The sequence below is a fragment of the Thermobia domestica genome, chromosome 15 (genome assembly GCF_964235325.1).
Source record: "Thermobia domestica chromosome 15, izTheDome1.hap1.1, whole genome shotgun sequence".
In the NCBI taxonomy this organism is placed as follows: Eukaryota; Metazoa; Arthropoda; class Insecta; order Zygentoma; family Lepismatidae; genus Thermobia; species Thermobia domestica.
In genome coordinates, this window is record NC_137468.1 from 105,545,262 (window position 1) to 105,561,111 (window position 15,850).

The 15,850-nt window shown below is 36.4% G+C and overlaps 1 long non-coding RNA gene across 1 annotated transcript in view; it reads right to left on the reverse strand.

Moving 5' to 3' along the window:
* Positions 1-4,398: 4,398 nt before the first annotated feature.
* LOC145671181 (uncharacterized) overlaps positions 4,399-15,850 on the reverse strand; it is a 527,654-nt gene continuing 516,202 nt past the window's right edge. Inside the window, exon 2 of the long non-coding RNA XR_014128461.1 lies at positions 4,399-4,576. This is a non-coding gene — a long non-coding RNA (uncharacterized LOC145671181). The remainder of the gene's footprint in view (positions 4,577-15,850) is intronic.

The window sequence follows — 15,850 nt, forward strand, 5'->3', positions numbered from 1 at the left end:
CGATCCCCGGCCAAGTAAGTTTTATGTTTAAGAACATCTTTTCCGTGGGTTTCTTGGGATACTCTTTCTTCCCACATTGCCATTCCATCAATTCTGCCATAATCGTTTACTTACCTTAAATCATCCGTCTCCTTTACTCTAAAAGGCATAATCGTAGGACAAATTGGAAGATGAAAGAATGTTTACAAAAACTTTATTTCTATTTATGTAAATAGATAAACTCTAATGTCTTTTGGGCAATATATAAAATACCAATTTCATATATTATTATTTATTGATTGATACTATTCAGTTGTTCCCTGTGATTAGGGGACAGCTTCTTTGTCTTCTCAGGAACTTCAAGATGGTCGGTGTTGATTCAGATAATCACAATAATAATAATTATAATAAGGAACATCAGAAACCACAGGAAGCCGGTCTTTTTTTTTCGGAAATTGGATTATGGTCTGAAGAGTGAGCAATTGTATTAACAGAAAGTAATAGCATATGACACAATCGAATTATAAGGCTGAGCTACGAATATGTGCGTAAAGTAGGGTATGTCGCCGTTACAAAAAGACAAACACCAATTGATACAATCCAGGGGCGGTTCTAGGGGGGACGATAGGGGCAATCGCCCCCCCCCCAGAACAGGACATTTTATTATTTGTATATAAACTAGCTGAATCTGCTCTCTCTACACAGCGCATCATTCGCATATGAATATAAAGCTCCTTCTCTTCCTCGCAACATCTGTATATGTCCCTTTATAGACACAAGTAAAAGATGTCTTGATTAAAAAAAAAAAAATCGGCAAGGGGTATCATAAAGGGAGATTTTTTCGATTATTTTTTCTCAATATCTCATCACACCGTTTGCAAGATTTGAGCCTACTTCTGGTTGGAGTTTCTAATTCATGTATGACAAGTGTTTTCTTTCTTCTTGCATGCAGTATGTAATAAGCAAATACATTACATATACAGTTAATTATAATATCAATTATTTATGGTGTTCATTGGGCAAAACACTCAAAAATAAAGGTTTATCTTAGACTGGAGAAATGATTATCCTTCCTTTTTCATTATTACTTGGCCATGAAACAAACGCCTGAGACATATACAACTATAATATGCAACTATGTGGTATTTGAATGTATAGTGCGTAGGATATGATGCTTTTTTTTTTTAATTTCAACACTTCTAGTGTGCCCGTAAAAATGTAATAAAGAAATAATGACCGTGTTTTTTAAATATTCAATTAGAACTGGACAATCTGATTAAGAAAAGTTTACAATGTAACCAGCCCGGATAGAAGTTCCAATCGCGGCCGCATTGGTGCTGTTGTTTGTTGTTGTTTGTTTGTAGTGAAATGGCTGTGTCACCACAGGAGAAGTTTTTTGTGTGCTACAATTGGCAAAACTTGAGTCCATTGTTGCAGTTCAGGAGCATTTCGCCGTCAATTTAATAAAGAAACGCCTCATTTCTCTAACCACTTTCGACGTTACTTAAATGACACCATTCCAGGACGTTGGATTGGAAGAGGTGGAGCAGAAGATCAACTTTATCGCCGGTGGCCTCCCACGTCTCCAGATCTCACTCCGTGTGATTTTTATCTATGGGGTTACGTAAAGGACCGTGTTTTTATCCCTCCTAAGCCTGACACTCTTGAAGGTCTACGACATCGAATTGTTGAAGCTGTGAATTCGATAACTAGAGACAAGATGATTCGTGTGTGGCAAGAAATGAGCCACCGTTTTGAGATTTGTCGTGTAACACACGGAGCTCATATTGAATCCGCACCATAATTACTAACAAATTGTAAACTTTTCTTAATCAAGTAGCGTTCGAATCATGTTTCTATCTTTTGTAGTTTAAAAGAAATAAATGTTTGAAATCTGTTCTTTCTTTTTGAATAACTCTGTAGATTATATTATATTATATATATATATATATATATATATATATATATATATATATATATATATATATATATATTAGAGATGCAAATAAGCACTCGCCTGGGGCGAGTGGTTCATCAATGGGGGTGAGTTATTAAACAGTAAAGACTATAAAATCCTTGACTAAATCAACATAATTTGGTACACCTTAATTGTAGCTAGGTTGAGTAGGATGTGGGTGGAATTCGAATGCAGGCACCTCCTCATGGTGAGTTTTGGGCCATTTTAAGTAAAAAGGAAAAAAAAAACATTGAGAAATGGGCGAAGATCTGAAAAATCATTATGAAAATAAAATGTGGAAAATCACTTACATTAACGAATTATTAGCAAACATGACCTCACACGACTAAAGTAGACTACTTAGACGCTATAGAAATGAAAAAAGTAATCTGTATATTTCTTGCGTAAAGGTAAATTTAAGTGTTTTTTAAATATTTTCTTCAACCTTTAGGTTGTTTGCGCGATCTAAATATCCAATGTGTGATATTTTTCGTTATTTTTTCATTAATTAGCACACGAATACTCAGCTTTTGAGCTCTATTAGAATTCGATACTTGAAAATCAGTTTTTTTCCGCTCCTCCCTACTATACATGAGCTTTTAAACTCACATATATCATATTGTCGAACTGAATTACACCTGTCGACTAGTACATTTTTCATCTTCAGATTTTTTTGTTAAATGCTGTTATTGTAGAATTTTGAAGAATGATTCTATCTTCTGTGCTTCCTGAGGAAAAGCAAACACATAATATGGGCCAGTATTCCGATATGCTTCCAAACTTGGAGACTTCAAGATTTTTGAATAATATGCTTATAATGATTAATAATAAACCCTAAGATTTGAATCTACGACCCTTTCTTATGTAAGAAAGATTATTTGATTTATCAAAGAAATCTAACACAAATGTTCGCTCATAGATGTGTATTTTTCAATTGTGTGTGAAGTCACGACTGTCAAACTTAATAAATCAGACCTCCACATTATTTGCATGTAATCACGCTATAATAGATGGTGCCCATTATGCTACCAACTACTGCGCTGTGGATAGTTTTATGTGAATGTTTAGCCTAACATACCGTACGAAACTACATATGTGATTCTATATATTAACATAAATCTGAATATTATGAGCTCTCGCAAAGTACAACGGCTACCCAGAATGGAATTCTAAACAATATTTGTTATTAATGTTTTAATATCAATATATCTTCTTTCATCTTAAACAATATATTTCCGAAAGAAAAATAGTAACAAGTTTCATACATACATGAAAATATTGAGTTCAGTTGGGGTTTAGCGCCCTGTTTACAAGCAAAGCTATGTGAAATCGGAACCTACGTATAGCTTAACATGGAATCCGAATTTCATGAGCTCCCACTGGAATCGAATCCAGGTCTCCAAAGCCGAAGACACGTACATTAATGTATAGTGTACAGAAGAGCATCCGTATATCATTACCTAGTGGAATGACCAATAGTTAGTGTATTATCACTGAAAAAGAATTTTATTTTCAAAAGAAGACAAGGTATTTAGGCCACCAATATATGGTAGACAATACTCTTTGGGACTGCATTTCAGGTTTCTGCCTTGATGGTGGCTGTAACGAGCTTCTGAACATTTTTGTAATGATAATTCTACTTTTATTTAAGGAAATTAATTTTAAATTGGATCCTTCTGTTAACTAGATACCCCTAATTTGAATCATTTGTATACACAAAATAAATTCATTTCCTTAAAACGAATACCTATCAGAAACGCACATTGTGATGTACACACAACACACTGCATATACAGGCCTACAATAAATCAAATACATACAGAAACTTATTTACCATTTAATAAATATCTATTATTATAAACTATTCGCGTGTCATACTGAAATATACATTATTTATCAGTTAAAGAAGCTTAAAGAAGAATTTATAAAATGGAGATGGGATAATATTGTGCTTGGTGAGGCATTACTTAACGTAGTAAGGTGAAAAATTTGAACCACATAGCCGCTGCCGAAGAGTAGAGAGATGATACTGCTTCAGATGCTCAAACTGGTTCAGGGAAGAAATTGAACTATTTCCTATCATGGTTCGAAATGAAAATATACAAAATGCAAGTGTACAGATAATAGACGTTAAACCGGAAACAAACTTTCTCAAACCGGAGTTGACAACCTTAATTAATTAAGATTTGAGAAATCGACATGCTGTCTGTAGAATGATTTATACTTTATTTTGAATTCAGGGAGAATAATGCGTCAATTAATAACTTGAAATTAAATCTGTAGTTCCTTATCCCAGAATTATATCCTTAGGATAAAAGGAGACGGATAATCCATGAAAGTAAATGATTATAAATAATTGGTAGGATGTGGCAGGAAACTGGAGAAATCCGAGAAAACTCGTAGACACGATATTATCATCGACAAATTTATGGTCAAATTATATGGCTGCGATCAAACCAAGGACCCTCGTACCAAAAATTCACCGTGCTCCATCCTAATTAATTGTTTAAGCTTGATCTATAATGTAAATCTTGCTATATTTGATTAACCATCAAGAGGAAAAGCAGGTTACTTACCCGAAAATTGCATGCTCCATCATGAAGAATGATTTACTAGTTGCCTTCGTAAATAGGTACTTACCTAGAAAAGAGTAAAATAATAATAATCAAAAGGTTCAAGTAGGAAAAACTAGTAAAATGAGACAGGCTAATTCGAAAAATAATATAGTTCATGAATATGGAGATTACACTAATTCATTTTTAAGAATTTTGAAATAGGTAATTACTGCATGTTAAAATGAGAACAATAGAGGTTCTCTCTCCTTGGAAAGTGAAAACTTCTATGGTAATTTTAGAAGCTGCAGCGGTGGTATTGTGTTCCTAACGGCAACAATAAAGCTGTACGGTTGACCAACTTATTCTCATATCGCTCCAGAGGTTATTGTGTAGTAAAACGAGACTCACAAGGGAGATATGCTTCTGTTCATATATTCATGCCGAGAAGCGAGTAAATTCGTCGTTCCTTGCAACTAGCAAATTGAAACTACAAATTTACTTTTCAATTTAATCAGCATGACTACAGAGGTGAATGTGCAGAACTTAGGGTTACCAGATCGTGAAAGTGAGAAAAGTCTTCGCTTAGTAATGACTCTTGAAAAAAAAAAAAAAAAAAAAAAAATTATATATATATATATAAATGAATAAAGTGTAACTGAAATTTCACTGTAATAATAATAATAATAATAATAATAATAATAATAGATAAATATTATACAAGTTGCCCATAATTCATTAATAAAAATAATTGTAATAATGAGTTTGATAACCAACAAATGTTCAACATTCTTTCCACTAAAATACAGTAAAGCCACGATTATCCGCGAAATTGGGTGGCAAAGGATTACCCAAAAAGAGACTAAAAATAAGGTGGAAAACACGAAAAAATATTTCAGCATAAAAACTATTTTCTATTGTATAAAAAAAAACTTAATAAAACTTTTAATATACTGTACACTACAACAGAAACCTTTACTCTACCTCTAAATCACTAAAATAAAGAACAATAAACAAAGGACAATTCTATTCTGTAAAAAAAAAATGTTTTCAGTTACGCCTTTTTAAAACAAATCAGTCACTCATCTTTGCTTCTTGCTTTCGAAACACCTTTTCGCAGCACTTGTGGATAATCGCAGCTTTACTGTAACATTTTTTTTAAACATTGTAACTTTGAATTGATTGTGATAATAACTGTATCAAAATTAAAAGGAAGGAAATGAAATCCTAATTAAAATAATTACGATTGTCTAAAATATTTTAACCACATGCTTAAAACAAAGTTTTACCTTACAAATTAGTTGTACTTGGATGAATTTCTGACTTTCTGAAATATGTCTCTGACCTTCAAACAAAGTTTATAGAATTGGACGCAGCTAAAGTCTTTGAAGTTGTACTGACAAGGCAGGGTACCTCGGTGTAACACGCCGATTTCGATAAGATTGCACAGACATACAGATCATCAAAAAAGAAGCGACACGTATTTTTTTATATCGGCCAACAAGCGTATTGAAAGGGTCAAATGGGGGCATAAAAATGGGGTCAAAAATGAGATTTTATGCAATATAGCGAGAACGAGAAGAGATATCGGAAAAGGTTAAATGTACGAAATACTACCCATAGTTGACGCAAGCCATTGAGGTAGAACTTACCCATGTGAAGAAAGCAGAACATCCGGAAATGGACCAATCACGTTTACAACATATTCATAATGTGCTACAGAAATGAGTGAAGAGGGTGGCAAGGAGCAGGAAGAAAGAAAACACGAAAATGGAAAATACGTGTTTTTGCTTTGAGTTCATACGTCACCCGTTTGCGAAAGGGACGCAGATTCAACTCAGTGCACGAAGATTCATCTCTACACGCAAGAAGGATGCAAACGCCGTTCGTATAGGCAGCCAGCAAGACAGTACTGCACAGCGGGTTGCATATAAGATCAAAACCTCAAGTTGATTGGTAGAAACGACTAATAGATGAAGGAATACGATGTCAGATGACGTAGCACATTATGACAGGTGCAGGTACTGTAAGGAAAGAAAGAGCAAGTTGACGTTGTACACAAAATCAGTTTTAACAGTGAGAGTATTGGACGCGGCGTATGCAATACGAGCTGGTTTGAGTATACAAAGTTGCCAAACACGAGGTGTAGAGCCAGCAAAGTGTATGTGCATTTGTGTCTTTCACAGGTACTATTCTCAACAAGACAAGCAAGGCGACGTTTAACTGCTTGTGAGACCTAGTGGTGAACATTGGACAGTGTGGTAGCTGGAGTGGTATTTGATTGTTGTGTAACTGGTGGTGTGTGCTTGTGCGTATTTGTGCGTGTGTAACAAAATTCAGGTGAGGTGTAAGTGGGCTTGTGACGTTTGTGGTCGCAAGATGGTCTATGTGAATCCCCTGAATGTGGTGGATATGCTAGTGGAGGCATATCAGGCAACACAATATGTCCGGACACCACGAACGGTAACGGAAATGGAGCTCAAGGATTATATTTTTAACATCCTAGAAAGTTTCAAGACGAATGGGCACATGTATGTTGAGATTGAAGAAGACCTATTATGCAGCAATAGATCAGACATCCCAAGTATGGCAAGTGAAGATGAGATGGATGAGTGGGATGGCCCAACGACCTCCAACGTACATACAACTGGAGTCAAGAGCAGAGATATTGTGGACATGGGATACAAGCGGAAGGCAATATCGTTTTGGAAACGAGGGAAGAAGAGAAAGATGTCCTGGAAATCTGTACAGAAACACTTCAAGCGTGTCAAATGCAGAACAGATCTATATAGATGGGAGAAACAGATCACAGAAGGTGGAACCAAACGTGAAAAGCTAAACGTGATAGACCGAACTGTGTATGAAAAATTTGCGACAGCAAAACAGCGGCATTTAATTGTCCATGACACAGACTTGCAACGTTGGGCGTTAGAAGCAAACCAAACAACAGCCGTTGCTAATTTCAAAGCTTCGAAGAAATGGTTATGGCGCTTTAAAACACGTCACGGTATCGTCTCACGCAAAGTTACAAAATTTGTAACACATAGCATTACAGCTAAGGCCACACAAGTGCACGAAAGCGCTAAAACCTTCGTCCAAAATGTACAATCACTCATTACTGCTCATGGCGAGGATAACGTATATAACACAGATCAGATTGGCTTTGCTTTAGAATTTCACTCTGGACGCTCTCTGGCTTTGCGAGGCGAGAAGCATATTACAGCAACAATGCAATCTCTACCTGCCATCACACATAGCTACACAATACAGCCTGTTATATCTACCAGTGGAAGATTGCTGTCGCCCATGCTCATAGTCTTGAAAGAACTTCATGGTACGTTTGGGCCACGGATTCAGCAAACAATGTTCCGCCCACAAAACATATATTTGTGCATCATCAGCTGGGAAAGTGACAAAACAGATCGTTAAGACGTGGTTCCAATCAGTGTTCCTTCCACAAGTCAATGAGCAAACGGTACTGTTAGTCGACTCGTGGACGGGTTATGATCGATCCGACTTAGCAACAATAATGCCACAGGACAAGCAGTGCAACATTATGACGATACCTACACACACAACTGGGTTAATACAACCTCTGGATGTGTATGGTTTCAGAATTTGGAAGAACTTCGTACGCAAAGTATCTGATGGGGTACGCCTTCAGCAACTCAACATCAATCTATACAGCAGAGACAATATACTGAAACTTCAATCCCTTGTGCATAATCAACTTTCATCTCCACGGTACATACATCTATTCCAATACAAATGGTTTTGTTCTGGATATCTTTCATCACGACCAGATTATTTTCCAAATCCAGTGGAGTTTTGTTTTCATCAGTTGACGTCATTGGTCTGCGAAGAAGCAGAGTGCCAGAACCCATCCATCATCAAGTGTTCGTGGTGCAAATACTGTTTTTGTTTGGACGATTTCTTCCTGAAATATCATTTTTGTGCTACTTATCAGGAGTGAGCGTCTTGTTTTCAGCATACACCTCTGCTGACTTTTATGTTGTACGTACATATGAACGCGTATTTTCATGATATAATGTAGATACTCATGCGTAGAACTGATATTGCTGTTGCTCTTTATCTTACATGTGGTCCACCTGCTATTACATTCTACTGTGCAATGCATTTTGTGTGTGTGTGTGTGTGTGTGTGTGTTACTAGCTACAAACATTCCCGTTTCCAATATGTATCTCACCGTTGCTCCCATTGCACAATATATGCAACCCACTGTGCAGTATTGTCTCACTGGCTGCCTATACGAACGGCGTTTGCATCCTTCATGCTTGTAGAGATGAATCTTCGTGCAGTGAGATAAATTTGCGTCTCTTTCGCATATGGATAACGTATGCACCCAAAGCAAAAACACGTATTTTACATTTTCGTGTTTTCTTTCTTCCTGCTCCTTGCCACCCTCTTCACTCATTTCTGTAGCACATTATGAATATGTTGTACATGTTATTGGTCCATTTCCGGATGTTCTGCTTTCTTCACATGGGTAAGTTCTACCTCAATGGCTTGCGTCAACTATGGGTAGTATTTCGTACATTTAACCTTTCCCGATATCTCTTCCCGTTCTCGCTATATTGCATAACATCTCATTTTGACCCCATTTTTATGCCCCCATTTGACCCTTTCAATACGCTTGTTGGCCGATATAAAAAAATACGTGTCGCTTCTTTTTTGATGATCTGTATGTCTGTGCAATCTTATCAAAATCGGCGTGTTACACCGAGGTACCCTGCCTTGTGAGTAAACAATAGGTTTTTAACTGAATCTACTGACAGTCTATTTCTTTCTTGTGTCCACTGTGATTTCATTAAACTGAAAATCCTTTCCACGTTGGCATTGTGAGCAGGTATTGCATAGAAAAACTGACATATCTTCAAAAGTTCAGAATAAACCGATACTTTATTAACACTGGAATAGTTCACCCACTTCTTATGAGACAATGCTTCATTGAACTCTATCATTTTCCTTTTCCGCCAGAAAAAAATTCAAATTCGAAAGTTGATCAAACAAAAGGGGCTCCTCGATATTAATCCCTTTATCCATCATAAATTCTACACTTTTCTCGATATCTGTCCACTGTGGAATTTTATGGAGCTTCATCCATTGAAAAACGTGAAACTGATCAAAATTTTCAGTCCATTTCTTCAGATACTCCAAACAGCTGTCATATACATACAATAAGGTCTTTCTTAAAACTAAACACTGATGCTCACTTTCCTGGCTCTTTTTAATCACTTCCTTGACTTTTAGTGACAAAAATTCTGCGTCTTTTCTTTCTGTTATTGTCCTTTCCACGGAAGTGAGAATGGATATGATTTCCACAAGTGAATTATTCTCATTTTCCATTGCCTGAATTTTATTATGATACACAAATATCAATAAATGAAAAAACCAGAGGTAACATTCATTTAAAGGGTTTTCAAAAAACTGTTTTAGGACAACAGGAGGATGTTCTAGCGAGAGGAAATATGATTTCAGGGCTGGGAACATCTCGAGTATGCTGTTGATAGCAGGGAACAAGGAAAGCCATCTAGGTTTGGAGTGATAAAGAAGTTGTTTGTATTCAATGTCCATAAAAGATAAACATTCCTTTAATCCCTCAGTTCGGACGATGTAAATTGAAAAATAGTTAAATATCTTCAACACAAGGCTTTCAATGTCAATTGCCCAACCTATTCCTAAAATAGTTTTATCAACAGAAGTTTGAAGGTGATAAAAAATATTATTAGTCCCCTTCCTATTTAGACCACCAAAATTGCTATTGCAATTATCTCCAGTGAAAGCTATGCATTTATAAGACATTTTTGTATTTTTTAATGCATTAGCCACAACTTTCGAAACTGTGTCAGACTTTCCATCCGGAATTGATGTAACATCTAACAGTTTATGTGACATACCTGTATTCACATCAAATTACTGAATCGAAATAGGACACATCTTGATTGCTCCGTGATTGGAAGTGTCACTTGGAACACCAATATATTTTATATTCTGAATGTTAGATTCATTTGCTATTATGTTCAAGGAATGAGGAGTCAAAACATTACTTACTATAGCTTCTGCTTTCGTCGTTGCTAAGGAAATGTGGGTGGCAACTGAGGAGTCACTGAAAATCTGCTTAAATAATTTCGTTGAACAATCACATGATTTGTAGCTTTGGTGATGAGCCACAGTGTGAAACGCCAATGCAGCCTCTGCTGCCAATACTTTATTTTCTTCTGTAGTGTCTTGTTTTAAGAAGAATTTCTCGACTGTTTTAGATGAAAGAGCAATACGTATGCATTTTTAGTGTTTTTCTGAAGATAAATGTTGATTCAAGTCTGCGCGACCTTTATTCGCTATCGATACGACGGACTTACACACTTCACAAAACACTGCATAGTCACTTTTCGTCTTTTTAAACACGGGAAACTCCTTCTGTAAATCGTCATTAAATTTGCACTTTCCTCGTGACATTTTATCTACCACTTTGATTCAAAGCAATTGGCACGAAAAAATCCAAATAATAATGCTCTTGCTGTTTAGTTTATCACAACACCAAGTCGTCAACACACAGTCAGGAACTAATTGGCGAATTAAAAACAATTGTTCAACTGATGCCCAGCGTTGCCACTTAAACAGCAGATCATTACATCACTACGCTAACAAAATTATGATCTTTCATATATAATTATGCCAAAATTAGACTCGCTTTCTTCCTTATTATACTTTACTTAATAATAACTTCGTTTACCCGGATCTATTGAATTCAGAAAAATTCGAAATTTTATTTCCTGTACACGACGTGTAGGAAGTATCAGTATGCGTGTTTCATAAGGATTTCATTTCCGTGCAAAACTGGTGACAATCTTGAAACCGAGAAAATATAAGTGATTTTGTTGTTGTTGTTGAGCACGCGATGCGGCTCAAAATCACGACTTCTACCAAAAGGAATTTGTTTGCACTCTAACTCATTGTTAATACAGCTTTAACTAAATAAATATGTATTTATACGATTTCAGATTTCCTCTTCAGCGATTATGTACGTTTCTGACATTGAAATAAGGTTATGAAATCCGAAATCAGTCTCAACAATCGAGGAAGCTTAAAGATGCTATTTGTGTAGATGATATGAAATCGATACGGATAGCATCTTAAATAGATAGAAAGATTTCTTTGACGATTTGCTTAACACGCAACCAAAAACTAGTGTGCGTGGAGAAAAGGAGATACACACCGCAGAACCGCGAATAGAAGTAGAAACCGCTATAAAGAAATTAAAGAAACGTAAATATCCGGGTGTAGATGAAATTCCGGCTGAGTTAATTTTAGCTGAAGGCGAAAAATTGTGTAACAAGATACACAAATTCATTCTCCTTATCTGGAACAAGGAAGAACTGCCACAAGAGTGGAAAGAATCAATCATTGTTCCAATTTACAAGAAAGGCGACAAAACTGACTGTAATAATTATCGAGGCATTTCTCTTCTGTCAACATTCCATAAAATCCTTTCAAATACTTTATTAGTAAGACTGACCCCATACGCAGATGAATTTATTGGAGATTATTAGTGCGGGTTCAGACGAAATCGATCAACTATCGATCAAATATTTACCATTCGCCAAATACTCGAAAAATAGTGGGAATACAATACCCCGGTACATCAACTATTTATTGATTTTAGAAAGGCGTACGACTCGGTTAGGAAAAAAATATTATACAACGTTCTTACAGAACTTGGAATACCGAGAAAGCTAATTAGATTAATTAAGATATGTTTATATGAATTCTAAAGTAAAGTCCGGGTAGGAAATTTTTTGTCCACGAGCTTTCACGTCGAAAATGGCCTGAAACAAGGAGATGCGTTGTCGCCATTATTATTTAACTTCGTTCTGGAATACGCTATAAGGAAAATCAAAGATAACAACAAGGGCCTACAGTTGAACGGTATTCACCAGATTATGGCATATGCTGATGATGTAAATTTAATAGGGGATGATAGGAGAACAATTGAAAGAAATGCAGAGATCTTATTAAACGCTTGCAGGGACATGGGTTTAGAAGTAAATGCAGAGAAAACTAAATACATGGAAGTGTGTCGGGACCGGAATACAGCAAATTATGGACGCGTTAAAATATTAAATAATACTTTTGATAAAGTCGATAGTTTCAGATACCTAGAATCAATATTAACAGATGAAAATCATATTCACGGAGAAATTAAATGTCGACTAAAAGCAGGGAATTCGTGTTACTATTCGGTTCAAAATCTCTTGTCGTCGCAAATTCTGTCGAGGAATTTGAAGCTTAAAATATATAAAACGATAATCATGTCTGTTGTTTTGTATGGCTGCTCTGAGGGAAGAACATAGACTGAAAGACCATATTTGAGAACAAAATCCTCGGAGACGAATATTCGGACCCAAGAGGAACGGGAATGGGGAATGGCGGAAACTTCATAACGAGGAAGTACATAATTTATATGGTTCACCCAACATTGTTAGGGTCGTCAAGTTTAGGAGGCCGTTCATGTAGCTAGAATGGAAGAAAGTAGAAACGCTTTCAAAGTCTTGACTGGAAGACCAATCGGAAAACGACCATTAGGAAGACCTAGGCGCAGATGGGAGGACAATATTAACATGGATCTCGCAGAGATTGGAATTCAAAGTAGAAACTGGATGCAGTTAGCGAAGGGTAGAAGTCAGTGGAGAGCTTTTGTGAACGCGGCATTGAACCTCCGGGATCCATAGGCCATAGAGTTAGTTAGTTAGTTGGATATGAAATCGAACGATATACTCTCATTCACAGACATCTGCGTCCTTAAGGAAGGACAAGAACCCGGCAGTTGTTTTTGTGTTTACTGAACGCCCCTTTTGATTTCTTACCCTCCGCTACAAAGCCTGCATTTCTTACTCTCCGTGTGGGTGAGTGTGTGTTTGTGTGAGAGAGAAGGAGAGGAATAACATTTTGGTCTCAGCTAAGGTAAAGTATTATGCAGTACTACGCTATGCCAGATGCTAAGACAGTTCAAGTTATGCTAGGTTTCGCATAACTATGCTAGAATTGGCAACGGTGCTAATGTGACTGCCGGTGCATTATCTTTCTTATCAAGCACTTTTTTAAGAATGGATCACTGCTTGATGTAACAGTGATTTTATCACATGAGTGATTTTTTGTTCATTTATGCTATGCTAGGATTATTATTTTTGCAATTACGAATCGTTTCTTGAGTTTAAAATCATATCTAATAATGAATTGCAATATAACAAAATCCTTGAACTCATAATTTGTACATATAGTAGGACTATTTGTTTGTTAGCATGTTGAAATTCACATCAATTATTAGCCCACGTAAAAAGAGTACAAAAGAGTACTTCACTGAAAAAAGAGAGAGTACAAAAGTACATGCCTTGAAAAAGAGTACATGTACTCTTAAAAGAATACGTCTGGTAACCCTAGCAAAACTATTCTAATTTTTTTATTAAATATAGTTTTAAAAGAATTGATGCATTGTAAGAAAACGTATAGTATATACAAAAGAAAAAAGAACGGCGCGATTGATTAACAGGAAGATAGAGTCCTCCAAAATTGGTCTCAATCTTGCCTGTAGTCTTCTTCAGTTTGTACCAAAATAGTAAAATAGTTTGAGTTAAGCTACAGTATTTGCTAATCAGCATGGCTTATAGGCCTAGTAATTTCGCGGGTGTGAACAAGATTCCATGAGGACGAAAACATTTGAAGGAAATATGTACAGATCGCTAACGTACCACAAGTCAGTAGTAGAAAATGGATCGATCTGGCTCAACATTAGCCATACTAGGCCAACTCACAAGCCCCTGGGAAAATGACCACCGTGCACCGTGAGCCCACGGCCTTTTACGACCTAAAATTTAGGGGTGAATTTAATCCCTTTTATGAGCACTTTTAAGGGGGTGTATTCGTTCTCTTTTATGACCACTTTTAAGGGGTGAACTCGTTCCCTTTTACGAGCCCCCCTGGGAAAATGACCACCGTACAACGTGAGCCCATGGTCTTTTATGACCTCCATTTTAGGGGTGAACTCGTTCTCTTTTACGACCTCCATTTTAAGGGGTGACCTCGTTCTCTTTTACGACCTCCATATTAGAGGGTGTACTCGTTCCCTTTTTCAACCCTTATTTTAACATAGCAGAAATTACGAACACAGAAGAGAAGATAACACATAGCAGAACAGATAACAGATAAGAATATGAAACATAGAAGGGGTGTATTCGTTTCCAACCCCTATGTTAATTACGAACAGATAGAAGAGCACATAAAACTACAACCTCCATTTTAAGGGGTGTATTCATTCTCCAACCCTTACGAACACACAGAAGATCAGATAATACATAAGACTACGTAACATTTCAAGGGTGAACTCGTTTTCCAACCCTTATTTTAACATAGCAGATAGCACAGCTAATAAAAGAGCATGGCATATTTTTCAACCCTTATTTTAACATAGCAGAAATTATATAAGACTACGAGGGTGTATTCCACCCCTATTTGAACATTATGAACATAGCAGAGAATAGGGGTGGATTCCACCCTATTTGAACTTCGTTACCTTTTACGAGCATATTTTAGGGGTGTACTCGTTTTAATGTAACATAGCAGTTGACATATTTTTCAACCCCTATTTTAACATAACAGAAATGACATAAGAATACGTAACATAGTGCTCATAAAAGGGAACGAGTTCACCCTGCTGTTTAAGGGTGAACTCGTTTTCCAACCCTTATTTGAACATAGCAGAGAATAGGGGTGTATTCGTTTTTCAACCTCTATTTGAACTTAGCAGAGAATACATAAAACTACTCCAACCCTTATTTTAACATCTTACATAGCAAAGACTACTAAGACAATAATGAGGGTGTACTCGTTTGTATTCGTTCCACCCCTATTTTAACATAGCACTGATTTCGTTTCCCAACCCTTAATTGAACATAGCGCATCAGACAGAGACTACGAAACAGTGAACTCGTTTCCAACCCCTATTTGAACATAACGATCATAGCAGAGAATAGGGGTGGTGAACACACAGCAGAGCGGAGAATACATAAGATTCATTCCCTTTTCCAACCCCTATTTTAATTACGAAACATAGCAAGGGTGTGTTCGTTTTAAACCCCTTAGCATAAGACTATGTAACATAGCAGAACTAGTAGAAGAGTATGGCTCATTTTTCAACCCTTATTTGAACATAACAGATAATACAATCGAACTCTATAGCAAAGATTCTTTTAAGGAGTGAACTTGTTTTAACCTATATTTGAACATAGCAGAGATGATTATTTAAAGATTGTACAGGAATGCGAAACTTCCGTGTTTTGTTATCAGT